The sequence below is a fragment of the Canis lupus genome, chromosome 18 (genome assembly GCF_048164855.1).
Source record: "Canis lupus baileyi chromosome 18, mCanLup2.hap1, whole genome shotgun sequence".
NCBI classification, from domain to species: Eukaryota; Metazoa; Chordata; class Mammalia; order Carnivora; family Canidae; genus Canis; species Canis lupus.
This window is the reverse complement of record NC_132855.1, coordinates 49,521,384-49,537,245: the sequence shown is the minus strand read 5'-3', so window position 1 is coordinate 49,537,245 and position 15,862 is coordinate 49,521,384. Positions and strand designations below refer to the sequence as shown.

The following is a 15,862-nucleotide window of genomic DNA, read 5'->3' as shown; positions in this document are numbered from 1 at the left end:
ATGCAAATCAAAATTACAATGAGACATCACCTGACACCAATCAGAACGGCTAAAATAAAAAACACAAGAAACAACAAGTGTTGGCAAAGATGCCATTTGTAAGAACATGGACGGAACCAGAGAGTATTATGCTAAGTAAAATAGAGGAAAACAAATACCATATGATTTCACTCATATGTGGAATTTAAGAAAACAAATGAGCAAAAGGGAAAAAAAGAAAGAGAGACAAACCAAGAAACAAACTTGTATTATGGAGAACAAAACTGATGGTTAACAGAGTGGGTCAGTGAAAGAGGGATGGGGAAATAAGGGATAGGGATTAAGTAGTTCACTTGTTTTGATGAGCACCAGATGATGTACGGAATTTTTGAATCACTATATTGTACACCTGAAAGTAATATAACTGAATTTACAAAAAGCTCAGAGTATGATTCAATAATTCAGTGAGTTCAGTTGTTTATTCAGGGATAATTGCCAAGGCAGTCACTGAAAAATGTTCCTTAAAATACAAAGATCCAAGATTTGAGAAAGAATAAACTAAAACACCATACATATCTTCAGGCACAACTGACACTTCCCACTGTAGCTCACCTCATCATTGCCAGTGTGTAATCATCTCCTGGCTGCCATCTTGGGGCGGCTGGTTTGACAGAAATAAGTAATATTGAAATCTGTCAGAGATGGAGAACACAGCAAAGATCAGCTACGGAGAGCAAATCTAACAGAAGAGAGCACTTGGAATTATAGCTATTTATCTCAAACCCAAAGATATCATCAAATGATGAAAAGAATGAGTTATTGGTAACAAAATGTTTTTAAAAACATGGTAACTATTTTATAATTAATTACTTTAGACTTACCAAAAAGCCAAAATATGCAAAAAAAAAAAAAAAGTATCATAGAAAGTATTATACTAGGTATAGCCATCAAATTTTGGAGATAAGCCTACTACCTTTCCAGCACTCCCAACTCATTAACCTAAATAGGACTCCAATAATTCATTATGTTTAGAATAGCACAAAAATGAACCTTTTAAGTATACTGACAGTAGTAACAGAAAATAAAATATTCAGACATTACATTTTCCTGAGTTTGTCTTTCATTCAAAGTCTCTCCTCTGATCTTCAAATTGAAGCTATTATTTGTAGAAGCACTCTGAATAATAGATGAATCAGAGACAATGGCATGAATATCAGGATTAATATTTCGTTCACGTGAATATTTGACGAAAGAACAGCAATGAATTAACTGGAGTTTCTTCACTATATACTTAGTAGAAGTATGGTACATAGCTGCTGCTTTTTTTTTTTTTTTTTTTTTTTTAGCTATTGCTTATTAACTTTGACAATAGTTGATCCATGTCACAGAAATGAGACATACAGTATAGGGAATACAGTCAACAGTATTATAACAGCATTGTATAGTGACAGATGGTAGCTACACTTGCAGCGAGCATAGCATAGCATATAGAGTTGTTAAATCACTGTTGTACACCAGAAATTAATGTAACATTGTGTATCAACTATAATCCAATTTTTTAAAGTTTTTAATTAAATTAAATTAGAGCTAAAAAGATTAATAATGAATCCAAAACAGAAAATCTCAAAGCATTGTTATTTGGTAGTGAAACGAGGCCAGAGGAAAGCTGGTCTTCATTTTTCTGAAGAAAACTCAGATAAATAAATCAGTGAAAATAAAATATTTTATTTTTTAAAAGATTTTATTTATTTATTCATGAGAGACAGAGACAGAGAGAGAGAGAGAGGTAGAGACACAGGCAAAGGGAGAAGCAAGCTCCATGCAGGGAGCCTGATGTGGGACTCATTCCCCGGTCTCCAGGATCATGTCCTGGGCTGAAGGCGGCACTAAACCACTGAGCCACCCGGGCTTCCCAGAGTATATTTTAAAATAAGGAAAACAAATAGAAAAAAAGAATATATCTTCTTGGTTTAGCTAACAGTTTGATTTCATAAATTCAAAAGCACTGATTGCTTACCTATTTCTAAAAACTGGAGATCCAACAGTGAGATACTTTGTCTGCCCTCAAGTAATTTAGAATCTAGTGAGAGACACAGGTGCTTATGCAATCACACTGAAAAATAAGGACTCTGTAGTAGAGCCAGGATAGAGTATTATGCTAGTACCGTGAGGACCATAAACAAGTTTTATAAAATCAGGACAGACTTCTTGATCTTCACACCTAAGCTAAAACCAGAAGGAAGGTATTAGATGGGTTAAACAGCAGAAGAATCAGTAAATTTTGACAACTAACAAATGCCAACTACCATGACCCATTGAGACAATGCACAAAACAATAAAGTATATATAAATACTATTAGGCACCTCAGAGTTCCCAAATATTCAATCATTGCACATTGTGGTACTAATTATAGTATGCCCACTTCGTGAACTATTGTATAGGCAATAAAATGAAAATGATTGTGGTAGATTTGTACTGTCCTCACTTAAGCAGGATATGTATTTCCCTTTTCTGCACAGTTCTGAATTAGGAATGCTAGAATGGGCCATTTCCAGTGAGATTTGGCAAGTGAAGTAAAGCTGGGCATCTGTATCTTTTCTCATGGAGAAGTGCCATGAGGAGTACCCCTTCCTGTTGCAGATCCTGCTTGTCATTGTTGGGTGGGTTAGCAGCCAGGCTGTAGCTCCTTCAGCTCCCCAAGATGCTCCTTCAGCACCATCCCCAGCTGGGGGCCACGTGTGTGTTTTCCAGTTGAGGGAGGATGCCTGCTACTCTTTGCAGGTTCTCTCCATCATCAAAGCTGGAGGTTTGGAGGCTGTGAGAAGCCAGTCTCAGTTCCAGTCCAGTTTTATCAGTCCCAGATCACCCTGCTGGGTTCCTAGAGTATTAGACTCCTCTACTTTCTGGCTCTCCTTCTCCCTAGATGGCCTGCCCTGCTAACTTCAGGCTCTTGCACCAAAGGACAGCTTCACATAGACTGTTTATCCTGCCTTCGCAGCTGCATAACATCAAATCCTTATAATAAAATCCCTTCTTTTATCTTTTGATCAAGCCCTGACTGCTACAATGATGCCTTTGCATCCTATATGACAACACTAGGAAAGCAATTATGGCATAATATTAAGTTAAAAGCATTGGCATGCAAATTTTATGTAAATTTTAATTTCAATAATTTAAATGTAAATGAATCTAAAATTCACCAAAATATTAAGTGTGATTTTATTTGGAAAAGTGGGACAATGTGTGAATTTTTGTCTTCTTTATACCTTTCAGTGTTTCTACTTTTTAAAAATGAATATTCGTTAATTTTTAAAACTTAAATCAGCAACAAAATATAAACTTGTTTTTGTGACAGTAAATCTTCAGAATAAAGAAAAAGCAGTCACCTCACCATGTGATTGTAGGTTCTCTTTATTCACATAAATGCATCCTCGGGGCTTTCTAAATGCTGATAATTAAAAAACATAGGAGTGGAAGGGGTTGTAAACAATTAGAGCTACATTTTCAATATGTTCTGCAAAGACTCAACTATCAAACTTCATGAATGCTAATTTGAAAAACTGGGTCATATTCCCCAGCACAACTTCATATAACTTTTTCTGGGGAAGGAGGTTAGGTTTAAGAGACCTGTTGGCAAATTCATTGAAACTATATGTTTAAAATGTAAATTTAAGCTCTTACATATATATACACATCTATCTTATGTCCTATCCCCACAATACACATACGTCACATTCAAATAAGTTCCTATTTCTAATATCTAATTCCAACTTTTGAATAAATTCAATATTTTTACTTAAAAATTATACATATATACATATATATGTATTCACAATTTTTGAACTTTGAAATAGTTAAAGTAATAATTTTTTGTATGTTTAAAGCAAGTCACCATTTACAAAGGACTTACATAAAACCATGAAAAGACACTGTTGGTTTTTTTTTTAAAGATTTTATTTATTTATTTGAGAGATATAGAGAGAGAACAAGAACATGATCAGGGAGAGGGGCAAAGGGACAAGCAGACTCTACACTGAATGTGGAGCCAGACCTGGGTTTGATCCCAGGACCATGAAATCAGGACCTGAGCTGAAGTCAGAGGCTTGGCTGATTGAGCCACCCAGGTGCCCTAAGACAATGTTGTTTTTTAATCCTTGAAGATACTGAGGCCTAAAGAGATTAAGAAATGAAGTTAGGGTTCTACTTATACTTTATTGCCATGATCATTGACTTTAGAAAAAACAATTATTTGGTTACTTACAAAAGTGACCTTCCTTGACACCCCCAAAATTAAAGGTGGTAGTTAGCTCCTTTAACAAACATTCACATATCCTGCAACATATTTGTTTTCTGCTATTAAGCAAATCTATTCTTATAGTTATTTGTTACATAAGCATAATAGTATGGTTTAGACTAATGAATGAATTTGATATTATTAATGATACAAGAATATGAGTTTGTCTTTGTAACCAAAACAAATTATACATTGGTATCCCTAGAGAAGATAGACCATAAATATAGATTCTTTCCTATCATATAAAATCTATGTAACTTACAAAAAAAATTGATTTAGCTCTATTTGTGAAAGGATTATTACTTTGTCAAGAAGGCATTAGCCTATTGCACTACTTTAGTGGAAGAGTTTGGGAATGCTCTTTTCAGTGAATGGCCAGGTTATCTTTGCACAAGTAAGACAAATATTCATAGATGTGCACTTTGTTTCTATAAATCAAGAGCACAGTATGTCCATTTTTAATTTAATCATCTCGTGCAAGAATAAGCACATTAGAGCCAGCCCATGTGCCAAATCCAGCCCACCACCGTTTTTGTGTGGTAAATGAGATAAGAAGTTTTTTCATTTTGAAATGTTTGGAAAAATAAAGAATATTTTGTGAACCATAAAAAGTATATGATATCAAATTTCAGAGCCCATAAATAAAGTTTTATTGAAACCCAGTCCAGCTCATTTTTAAATATTGCCCCTCATGGGAACAAAATAAGACACAGTGATGGCTTTTATAAGTTACAGGTTCTTCTGTGGATGAATGACAAATGTAAACTAGACACAAATTACTATGTAAGCCATTTCTGAAAAAAATCAAAAATATTTTGTTACACTATAAAAAAATATTCCCACTAGACTTATATCACATGGGGAGCGGGAGTAAGCATTCACACATAATATACTTTACTTAAATGGTTTATTTTAGAGATAAAATGATAGATATTCATTGTGGAACCAAATTGGATACACTAGAATTTCAATCCCTTCCAAAGATTACAAAATCTTCTTTTCTACAGACTAAATGCAGTATAACATCTCTCCCTGTTCCCGTTTGTGACCTAGATAAGAATAAGAGGGTGATATGTTCTGTAGGTCACTATGCAAAGTAGGCCAAAGAGAAAGAGATAGAGAAAGAAATTAAAATTAATGATAAGAAAATTACCCCTGCTGTGATACCATGAGGTGCTAAAAAAACTCTCAGCGCTTGGAACTGTGGTCATGACAACCTATAAACTCAACCTTAGTGACACCAGTTTGAAATTGTATAGCTGTTGAGCTGAAATAAAATGCTAAACTGGATAAGTCCCTTTGTTCCTTACAGCTACAAGTTATTTATTGATAGTTCATTTCTGTAGCTGTTATGTTGCGGGGAATCCTCCTGCACCATTGGTTTGCAGAAAGCTCTAAACCAAACAATTGCAAGTGGTTCAAAGTCTCATGTAAGCTCCTGGATTTCATTAAGGAGGATTTACAATTGATATCCATGGTTTGTAATCCTTACTAGATCCAGAGGAATATTCAAAGAATTGAAGAAACGGACATTTCAATTCTTTAGTTACTTTGTCAGTCTAATGTCCATTAATGATAAGCAAATGCACTTGTGCTTGTACTGACTCTTTTATTCCCAATTTAGGGATTACTTATGTTTTTATTTTAGATTTTTTTATTTTTACTTATGTTTTTAAATGATGGTAAATGTCTGTATTGCTGAGTCCCAGCCCATCACAGTTACACTTTTTAGGTATAGCACAGTGGTAAATCAGAACTTAATCTTTTTTTTGCTACTAATAAAGCAAATTGTTCTAAATTGTTTTTACATGTGTTAAAGTTCACAACAGATAATATAATTATAGCAATGTTTTTGCACTCTTATTATATGTAATGCAGTGTTAAGCACTTAATTTTCATTATCTTATTTATAACAACCTTATGATCTAGATGCTGTTATTATTCCCATTTTACACATGAGAAAACAGAGCCTCACAGAGGCTACTTTAATATCTAATAGATATTAGAGGTAAAGTAATTAATCAGTATTAGAGTCAAGATTGAAATATATGCTTGCTGACATCCAAAACTGTGCTCTTATCCACCATTATGACTTCCTGTTTCCCATGCATGGAGACAAATAGGTTAGAAAAGAATTCCCTGCATAGATTTATTGTATTATTTGTCTGATTATTAACAAACATCAGCATTAGTTATAAGTCTGGCAAGGCAGATATTTTTGTGAAAGGAGCAGGGGCTTTGGAAGCAGGCTTACCTGAGCTTGATCCTGAACTCCTTATTTGTACACTGCCTATAAATAATATTACCGCTTATTCCTCTGCAAAACAGAGGTGATAGTCACTACCTTAAGATTGTTAGTAAGTATTAAATAAGGTAAGGTGTGTGTAGTAGCTAGCACAAAATGGGCACAAAATAATTATTTTTTCCTCCTGTCTATATTTTTTGCTTGTGCATAACTTCTTTTCCAAAGAAAAGCTGACCTAATGTCTCGATCATTCCTTAATATGAAGAATCCAGGTCCTACATTAAATTCAAACATAGAATTTTTCATATTTATCACAGGTTCATTAAACACCATAGTAAAATTGAGTTTGCATCTTTTAAAATCACAGGAAAAGCATTGACCTGGAAATCCTTTGAAATGGTAAAGCCCAGCCCAACTCTTCCGGATGTTTCTTACAAACAGTAACAATCCTGGCAGAGGAAATCTTGGAGGAAAGAAATTGAGAGCAAGAACCGAAGGGCACGCTAGCATACTAGGCAGTATACGGGGAGGGAGAGAAAGGAAAGGGAGTCTCTCAATGCAACCCTCAGAGAATTCTGGTTCAGCATCAGACCAAGGAAGAACACACACTTCTCCCGTGCCTTTCTGATGTTGATGTTTTACGTGTTACTTTCCTGGACCATGGATAGATGTGATTCTCTAAAAATGTCCTGGTGACTTCTAATAGCCAATGGGTGCTTACACTCAACAAGAAAAAACAAAATCTGAAATATTTCACCTTAAGTTTGTAATGGTAGTCAGCTAGCTCACTGGCAAAAGTAAGGTTTTCAATATGGGAAGCAAACAATGATATTGGAATATGACTGTTCTTATGACTATTTTAAACATTAAAAAAAATAAGTAAAGGTATAATGCTAACATTTAAAAACAAGAAGTATCAATAGTAACTGGCTATTTTAACGTTTAAAATGATTGAGGTTACTCTGGCCAAAATTAATACGTGTAATTTTTTTTGTGTTAACACTTTTCAGATATTGCAGTTTAGCAGCATCATATATTGCAAATCATGTAAATCATTTAATTTCTGTTAACATTTGCCAAGAAGGAAAAAACAGAAGTATTTTAAGAAATAAGGTCAATATTATTTAGAAGTTTTAGATTTCCCAAAATCTTCTTAGTTTTATATTAAAAATCCTTAGTTTTATATTACAAGTCTTTTATTTAAGAAGTAGTTCTGGAACGCCTGGGTGGCTCAGCAGTTCAGCGTCTCCCTTTGGCTCAGGATGTGATCCTGGGGTCCTAGAATAGAGTCCCATATCGGGCTCCCTGCATGGAGCCTGCTTCTCCCTCTGCCTATGTCTCTGCCTCTCTCTCTCTGTGTCTCTTGTGAATAATAAATAAATAAAATCTTAAAAATAAGTAAATAAAAAAAGAAGTAGTTCAAAGTAGGTATTTATAACTTGTTGACTTCTTTGATTATAATTTTTTTAAAGGAAAGAAAGAAGAAAATATATTCTAAATTTTAGATATATACATAAAAATAAACACATATACAAATATATACATAAATAAAGGAGGAAGAGCACATTTTAAATTATATGTATTATAGGTATATATACACATAAGAGTGTGTGTGTGTGGGGGGGTCATATGACATATAGGTTTCCAAACATATAAGTTTGTAAAATTATACTTAAATATTCTTAGAGAAAGATACAGCCATTTGTTAAGTAGAATTATAAAATGTTTTAAATCTTTCCTATTTAAAAAGCAAATGTCAGTAGTCTGCTATTGTAAAAGGCACTGTGATGCTCTGAAAATGGTATGGACTTCGAGATTAAGTAAACTTGAGGCCATACCCTCTCCAGCTTCCTAAATCTGTCAGTCTAGCCTCAGTCACATTACCTGACTTGTCTCCCCACCCCTCCTCTTTTCTTCCCTCTTCTCTTGCAAATATTTTTTTAAAGAGAAAATGAGATAAGGTTTATAAAAATGTCTAGCACATAAAAGCCACTAATATATGAACATATGCAGGGGCACCTCGGTAGCTCAGTTGGTAAAGAGTTAGACTCTTGGTTTCAGCTCAGGTATGATCTCAGGGTCATGAGATAGAGCCCTGTATCAGACTCTATGCTCAGCACAGAGTCTACTTAAGATTCTCTCCTTCTGTTCCCACCTTACCACACATGCAATCTCATGTGCTCTCTCTTTCTCTCTCAAATAAAATAAAATAAAAATATATATATATATATATATGAACATATACAGTGGAATGTTTATAAAAATTGTAATTGGGACTGCTTTTCTCTCCAGGGCCTCAGATAAAGCTAGAAGTGACTGAGAAGGCACGAAAGCAGAGCATAGCTTTGGATGGACTCATGAATGAGAGGAAGAGGTAGGTCGAACATATATTAAGCAAATAGTGATATTATAGATTTATATCACAAAACATCAATTTATGAAATACAAATGTACGAAATGCTCTAATGAAAAGAAAACATTTGTCAGACGAACACAACAAATAAAACAACTCCATGTTGCTTATAAGAAGGCTGGCAAAGATGTAGGTAATGGGAACTCTCAGGTACTGCTACAAAAATGGAAAATAAAATAACCAGTTTTACAAGTGGTTTGGAGTTCTTTTAAAATCAAATATAATCCTACCTTTTGATGCAGCAAATTCTATCCCTGGTATAGACCAACAAAAATGTGAGTATAGCAGCCAGATGCCTGGGGAAAAACAGACCATAATCTTAGAAAGTAAGATCGTGCTTACCTTGGGAGTGATTAAATGGAAATATTCCCTTCATAATAAATTATTGAGATGTATAATCATTGTATACTCTTTTTTCTGCATGTTTCTTTTATTAAAACAACTTTTAAAATAAAATATAATGATGGGGGATGCCTGGGTGGCTCAGCAGTTGAATGTCTGCCTTCGGCCCAGGGCGTGATCCTGGAGTCCCGAGAATGAATCCCACATTAGGCTCCCTGCATAGAGCCTGCTTCTCTCTCTGCCTGTGTCTCTGCCTCCCTCTCTCTCTTGTGTCTCTTAGGAATAAATAAATAAAATCTTAAAAAAAAAAAAAAATAAATAAATAAATAAATAAATAAATAAAATCTTATATATATATATATATGTATATATATATACATATGTATATATATAATGATTAAATTGACTTTATTAAAAAATACAAAAATTAAGTAAAAATATTACCAATAAATCAAGGCATGCAATTTGAGTAACCTGGTGAGAATGGAGTGGTAGTCTTTGCTCTATTTAGTTGTGCTGTATTTCCACAATAAAAAATGTCTTGTCCAACTCAATATGACACATGTAGATAAGAGTTAGAAAGATTAAAGGTACAGACAATGGAGGTACCTGGGCAGCTCGGTCAGTTGGACATTTGCCTTCGGTTCAGGTCATGATCCCAGGGTCCCAGGATCGAGCCCCACCTCAGGCTCCCCGTTCGGTGGGGAGTCTACTTCTCCCTCTGCCCCTACCCCTGGTCATGCTCTCTCATTCTCTCTCTCTCTCTCTCTCTCTCTCTCTCTCTCCCTGTCAAATAAATAAAATCTTTGAAAGAACGAAAGAGGTGCAGAGAATGACTTTTGCAACAATATTTTCTTCATGTGGAACAAAGTGGCCTTTGGAGGAATGAAGCTATAAGCTAGGTCTTTGTGGTCTTGCACTAAAGCAAAGGAATAAAATGGGCTAGATACTAATTACCAATGAATGTACATTCAGTTGGCATTATTATACACCATGTATATCTAGCTTATTGAAAAGCCAAATGGAAGGCTGAATTTACATTATACGAACACCTCATAGAGCCATGCTTTGTAAGAGATATGTTCAAATGAGCACTTATACTGGGAACTAGTGTATACTGAATTCCTTGGCATTAATAGCTAAGTAACACACTCCAAATGGTTAAATCACTTTTATTTTATTAAAAAATAGTTACTTTTAACTGATCTTTTCCTTAAGGAAATATTTTAGCTCTTTTTTTGCAAAAACAGGCCTGTCAATTTTATTTTAAATATGTATCTGTTCACATTGCAATCCACAAAAAGCTTGCAGATGCTGCAAAGATTAAGTGACTACTTCTAAATAAATAAATAAATAAATAAATATTTCAGTACTGAAAACAACTAAAATGTTCACTCCTTTAAAAATTAAAAAAAAAAAAACCTCCACAATCATCTGTGACCATTGATGTGAAATTCATGATCTCACCAACAATCACTGTATTGTTAGCACATATTTTGAATTAAGTAGTCACATGTGCTAGGTAGCCTGACAGTGTGCAAAGTGTTCCTGGTCTGCTTTTCATGACATCACCAGTTAAGAAACATGTACTTATCTTAAAATTCTATAGTATCTGGATTCAATTCTCTGGGTTTAAATAATCAACCTAATAATTTTGAATGTGGCTTTGGAAAAATTACTTAACCATATCTCTTTGGATTCTTCTGCCTATAAAATAAAAATACATACTTCCAAATTTGCTGTGAAGATTAAAAAGAGAATGCGTGGGTGGCTCAGTTGATTGAGAGTCTGATTCTTGGTTTCAGCTCAGGTCATAATCTCAGGGTCATGAGATGGAGCCCTGTGTTAGACTTTGTGCTCAGTGAGAAGTCTATTTGAGATCCTCTCCCTCTGCCCCCCTCAAATAAATAAATAAATCTTAGAAAAAAAGAGAGAATCCATTAAAGTGCTTAATATAGAGTCTGGCATTTGTAAATGCTAAATGAATGTTAACTATTATTATTTTTATTATCTTACTGTGTTGTTCTTAGTACATCCTGTTATTTTGTGGCAGCTCCAACTCACCAGAATTTATATTTTATTCTGTATTTATAGATTAAAAAAATATCTTGAATGTCTTTTCCTGAATTGAGTAGGTGGCTCAAATAATTCATTTAGATATGTTCTAATTGCTTGATTGACAAACAAACTTGATTGCTTCATTTCCCTTCCTTCATTCATTCATTAACAAGAATATATTTAACGTGAATTAAAAGGAAGTTGGGAATAAAAATAGCATCAATTGTATTCTAAAAGATCTTATAATCCGGAGGGAGAAACAAAAATATGTAAACTAGTAAACAGAAAGAAAATAGATATGTGATGACAGAAGTCAATTCAAAAATAATAATATCTGATGAATCCACCTTTTATGGTTGGAGAAGGAGATTTGAAAACTAAAACTTGTTATTTACAAAAGCCCTCCTGATCTTCCTCTAAATTCCATAGCCTCTCTGCCTGTGTTGACTGACAACCCTTACTCCTTGACCTGTCTTTGTAGCTTTTCCACCTACTTCAGCCCTGCATGCTGCTTTGGAGTCATGGCATGGAGAGCATTTGCTGCTGTTGCTTACCAACCATCTATTTCCCCCACTTTCTGGTAACAACTTCCCTTATAATAAAAACATTGAAACAGAAATTGTCCCCAAATCTGGTCAGAACAGAAAGCTAACTAAAATGACTCAGTTTCTAAAGAATAATTGGGACTTCTATACAAATTACTTTTTTGTCATTAGAATATTTCTTATTAAAAAAAAAAGAATATTTCTTATTGTGGTAAAATATATGTAACTTAAGATGTACTGTTTTAACTATTTTTATGTGTACAGTAGCATTAAGTACATTCACATTGCTGTGTATCCATCAGCACCATTCATCTCCAGAAATTTCTCATCTTCCCAAACTGAAATTCTGTCCTCATTAAACACTGACTTCCCATTCTCCCTCCTTCCAACAACACCCATTCTCTTTTCTGTCTCTAAAAATTTGATTACTCCAGGTACCTCATGTAAGTAGAATCATACAATATATGTCCCTTTGTGAATGATTTCTTTCACTTATATAATGTCTTCAAGGTTCATCCCTGTTGTAGTATGTGTTAAATTTCCTTCTTTTTTAAGATTGAGTAATATCCCATCACATGCATACACCACATTTTGTTTATCTGTTCATCCATCAATGGACACTTGGGTTTTGTCTACCTTTTGGCTATTATGAATAATGCTACTATGAACATGGATGTACAAATATTGATTTAAGTCCCTGCTTGCATTTTTTTTTGGGTGTATACCCAGGAGAGGAATTGCTAGATCATGTGGTCATTCTATATTTAATTTTTTAAGGAATAGTCATACAATTGTCCACAGCAGCTGCATCATTTACAGTGCCCAAGGGTTCCAATTTCTCTCCCCACCAACATTTCTTATTTTCTGGGGTTTTTTTGATAATAGGCATCCTATTTGGTGAGTAATAAAACATTTTTATTTTTTACTTTTCTTAGAGATTTTATTTATTTATTTGACAGAGAGAGAGAGAGAGAGAGAGCACAAGTGAGGGAGAGGCAAGAGGGGGAGAAGCAGACTTCCCACTGAGCAGGAACCCCCAAATGGGGCCCGATCCCAGGACGCTGAGATCATGACCTGAGCTGAAGGCAGACACGTAACTGACTGAGCCACCCAGGTGCCCCAATAAAATATTTTTAACATAAACAGAGACACAGTGTGATTTTTATCTCAGACATGTAGATATACATGTCTACATATAGACATGTATATACTTGCATAAAAACACATAAACAAATTTAACAAAAATCAATAAATCTACTTGGTATTTTGTTTTCAATGAAAAGTCTGGAGTCAGTTTGTAGTTTTGGCATGAAATAGTCATAGTCCTTTTTTCATTTCATGGAATCCTAGAACAAGAAGGACCTTGAAGTTCACCTGTTGCTAATCCACCTTGCTCACCTTATGAAATACTTAGGACAAGGAAAGGGAGCAGCAAAGCCAGGAGGCTCCTTATTCTTAGTTTTCCCCTTGCGGGCTTTTTGCTCTTCCCTGTGACTGTCTCTAAACATCAATCATCATGCATAACTAAGTATAATGGTACACAGGCTCAGGAAGCAGAAGACAACAAATGTAATTTGGTTAACATGTTCTTTAGCAAATATCTCTATGACAGAAAGAAAGACTTAATGTATAATTATGTCTTCACCTTCATGGATTTGTAATGCCCGCAGATATGTTCTGTGTGGTTTACGATGATAACACACATTCAGCTGGCCTGAAATATCTCATTACAACCCTGTCTGAGCTTAGCTCATCCATAATGCTCTAACTGTGGCTGAAGTGAGACTGGGATTCCTGAAATCCACTCCATTATAATACATATTTCAGTTCATAAATCCCAGCTCTTTCTCCATACACCCCCCCTCCCCCAAGGCTGCCTTTCACTTCCTCACTAAATTCACTGGAGTGACAGTAAGCTACCCCATCCATCATTCACCTGCCTCACCGCTAAGGTGATAAATCTCCATTTCCCTCCTGAGAGTTTGACACCCAGTGGCCCTCCCTCTTCTGCAATTACAATGCTCCCGTGGCCTCTTATGATTAGAATTTCTGATTATGTGCAAATCATATGTGCAGCAACACCCGCATAACAACTTGCTAACTTCCTTCATTTCATTGTAACTGGGCCATGCTTTTTAAAAAATGACTTTAATGGGTTTCATCTTGGAAGGACAAATGCCATGTCCTTTTAGTGTTAACACATTGTTCATTTTGTCTCATCATGCCCATTGACATTGAAAGTTGTTTTAATCTCAGGAAGATAGCCTTGTCTTTGGAATGCTGTTTGCCTTAATATCTAAGAGGCTTTGTAAAGCTTGCCTAAGGATATTCTGCATTTATCTTGGTTCTAAATATGGTGAATATAGCAATCCAGACTTAAAACATATGGATGGAGTGGAAAATGTTTTTCTATAGGAAAATAATGTCAACTTGAAATATAGATTACTTGTGTCTTATATTTTATGAGTAAAACAAAGCTTACTTAGGTCTTGAGGACCTAATCGTACATGCTGGTAACAGAGCTGATTAAAGGGTAAATGAGAACAGGATGTTTGCTCCCACAACTATAATAGTATCCCCTGAGGATTTTAAGTTTTATGATTAATTTTTCGTTGGTTTTCATATAACTTATTTATGTGATTTCTTGATGCGCTATTATACTTTAAAGAAATATTTTAGTGTGATTATCTGAGAGAAGAAAATGATAATCCTACTGTGTAAAAAGGCAGAAATCTAAAAACCACGTGTTGACTCTATGTTTATACCAGTATTAAAACTTTAGGGGTACCTAGGTGGCTCAGTAGGTTAAGCGTCTGCTGTCAGCTTAGGTCATGATCCCAGAGTCCTGAGATCAAGCCCCATACCCCTCAGCAGGGAACCTGCTTCTCCCTCTCCTCTCTGCTCATGCTCTGTCTCTCTCTCTCTCCCTCTCTCCCTCTCTCAAATAAATAAATAAAATCTTTAAAAAAAATAGGTACTCAAGTTGACTTGAGCATAATCTTTTTTTTTCTTTGCATCCTGGTGATCACATTTATTGAAAGAGTTGGAAAAAAATTAAAATGCCCTCTAGCTTAAGAATTTTTGAGTTATCTGCAAATCAACTCAATTCAGGAGTGGAAGAATCCTTGGTCATTTCTTAATATCAAAATGAACGCAGGTTTCTCTTTTGGATGTCTTCTACATTTAAAGAGGCAATCATACAAAATCTCCTATATTCCATACACGATAAATTCTTTGTTTCAGCCAACTCTTAATGGAGGAGCAACTAGCACAACACCATCTCCCCGGACAAAAAGCATCGGAATATTCCGTTTTGTTGATTTATATATCTCTTCATATGTTTCTTCATCAATTTCTATAGTAGTCACAGTTTCTTCCACATCTCCCAATATCATATTTAAATGCTGATCATATGCATGTAATCTGCCTTGAAGCTCTCGGTCATTTCTCATTTTCACATAAATTCGCTCATCCGGGCTGAGCCTGATGAGATCCAGGGGCTCTTCTACGGTGTTGGTAGTTTGTTGCTGGTCCACGTCGTCCGCCATCTTTCAAACCCTCTTGAGCATAATCTATATTTATATTGAGAAGTACTTTTCAACTATTATGTTGCTAAACCAAAGGTAATAAAAGGAAACATTTTTCAATTTCTTGAACAGATCACCTTGCTTTAGTTAAACAAAGCAGTTTTTATTGTCACAGAAAAAAGCCCGTTACTTAAAATTTATTTAATTTTTAGAAAAGAGGATCTCCCTAGTTTTGAACTCTTCATACCAACCATCCAACTTCCTGGAAAATAAGAATTTTTTTTTTAATTTATTTATGATAGTCACAGAGAGAGAGAGAGAGAGGCAGAGGGAGAAGCAGGCTCCATGCACCAGGAGCCCGACGTGGGACTCGATCCCGGGTCTCCAGGATCGCGCCCTGGGCCAAAGGCAGGCGCCAAACCGCTGCGCCACCCAGGGATCCCGGAAAATAAGAATTT

General features: G+C 35.1%; 1 long non-coding RNA gene and 2 pseudogenes across 3 annotated transcripts in view; 1 reads left to right on the top strand and 2 right to left on the bottom strand.

Annotated features, from left to right (window-relative positions):
- LOC140609182 (uncharacterized) overlaps positions 1–8,875 on the top strand; it is a 337,556-nt gene extending 328,681 nt beyond the window's left edge. The window contains exon 10 of one of the 3 annotated variants that reach the window (XR_012011114.1): positions 8,812–8,875. This is a non-coding gene — a long non-coding RNA (uncharacterized lncRNA). The remainder of the gene's footprint in view (positions 1–8,811) is intronic. The other 2 variants (XR_012011112.1, XR_012011115.1) reach the window with 2 other exon arrangements.
- LOC140609180 (large ribosomal subunit protein eL31-like) overlaps positions 1–15,862 on the bottom strand; it is a 105,999-nt pseudogene that overhangs the window by 19,279 nt on the left and 70,858 nt on the right.
- On the bottom strand, positions 14,878–15,432 carry LOC140609548 (U6 snRNA-associated Sm-like protein LSm3 pseudogene; annotated as a pseudogene).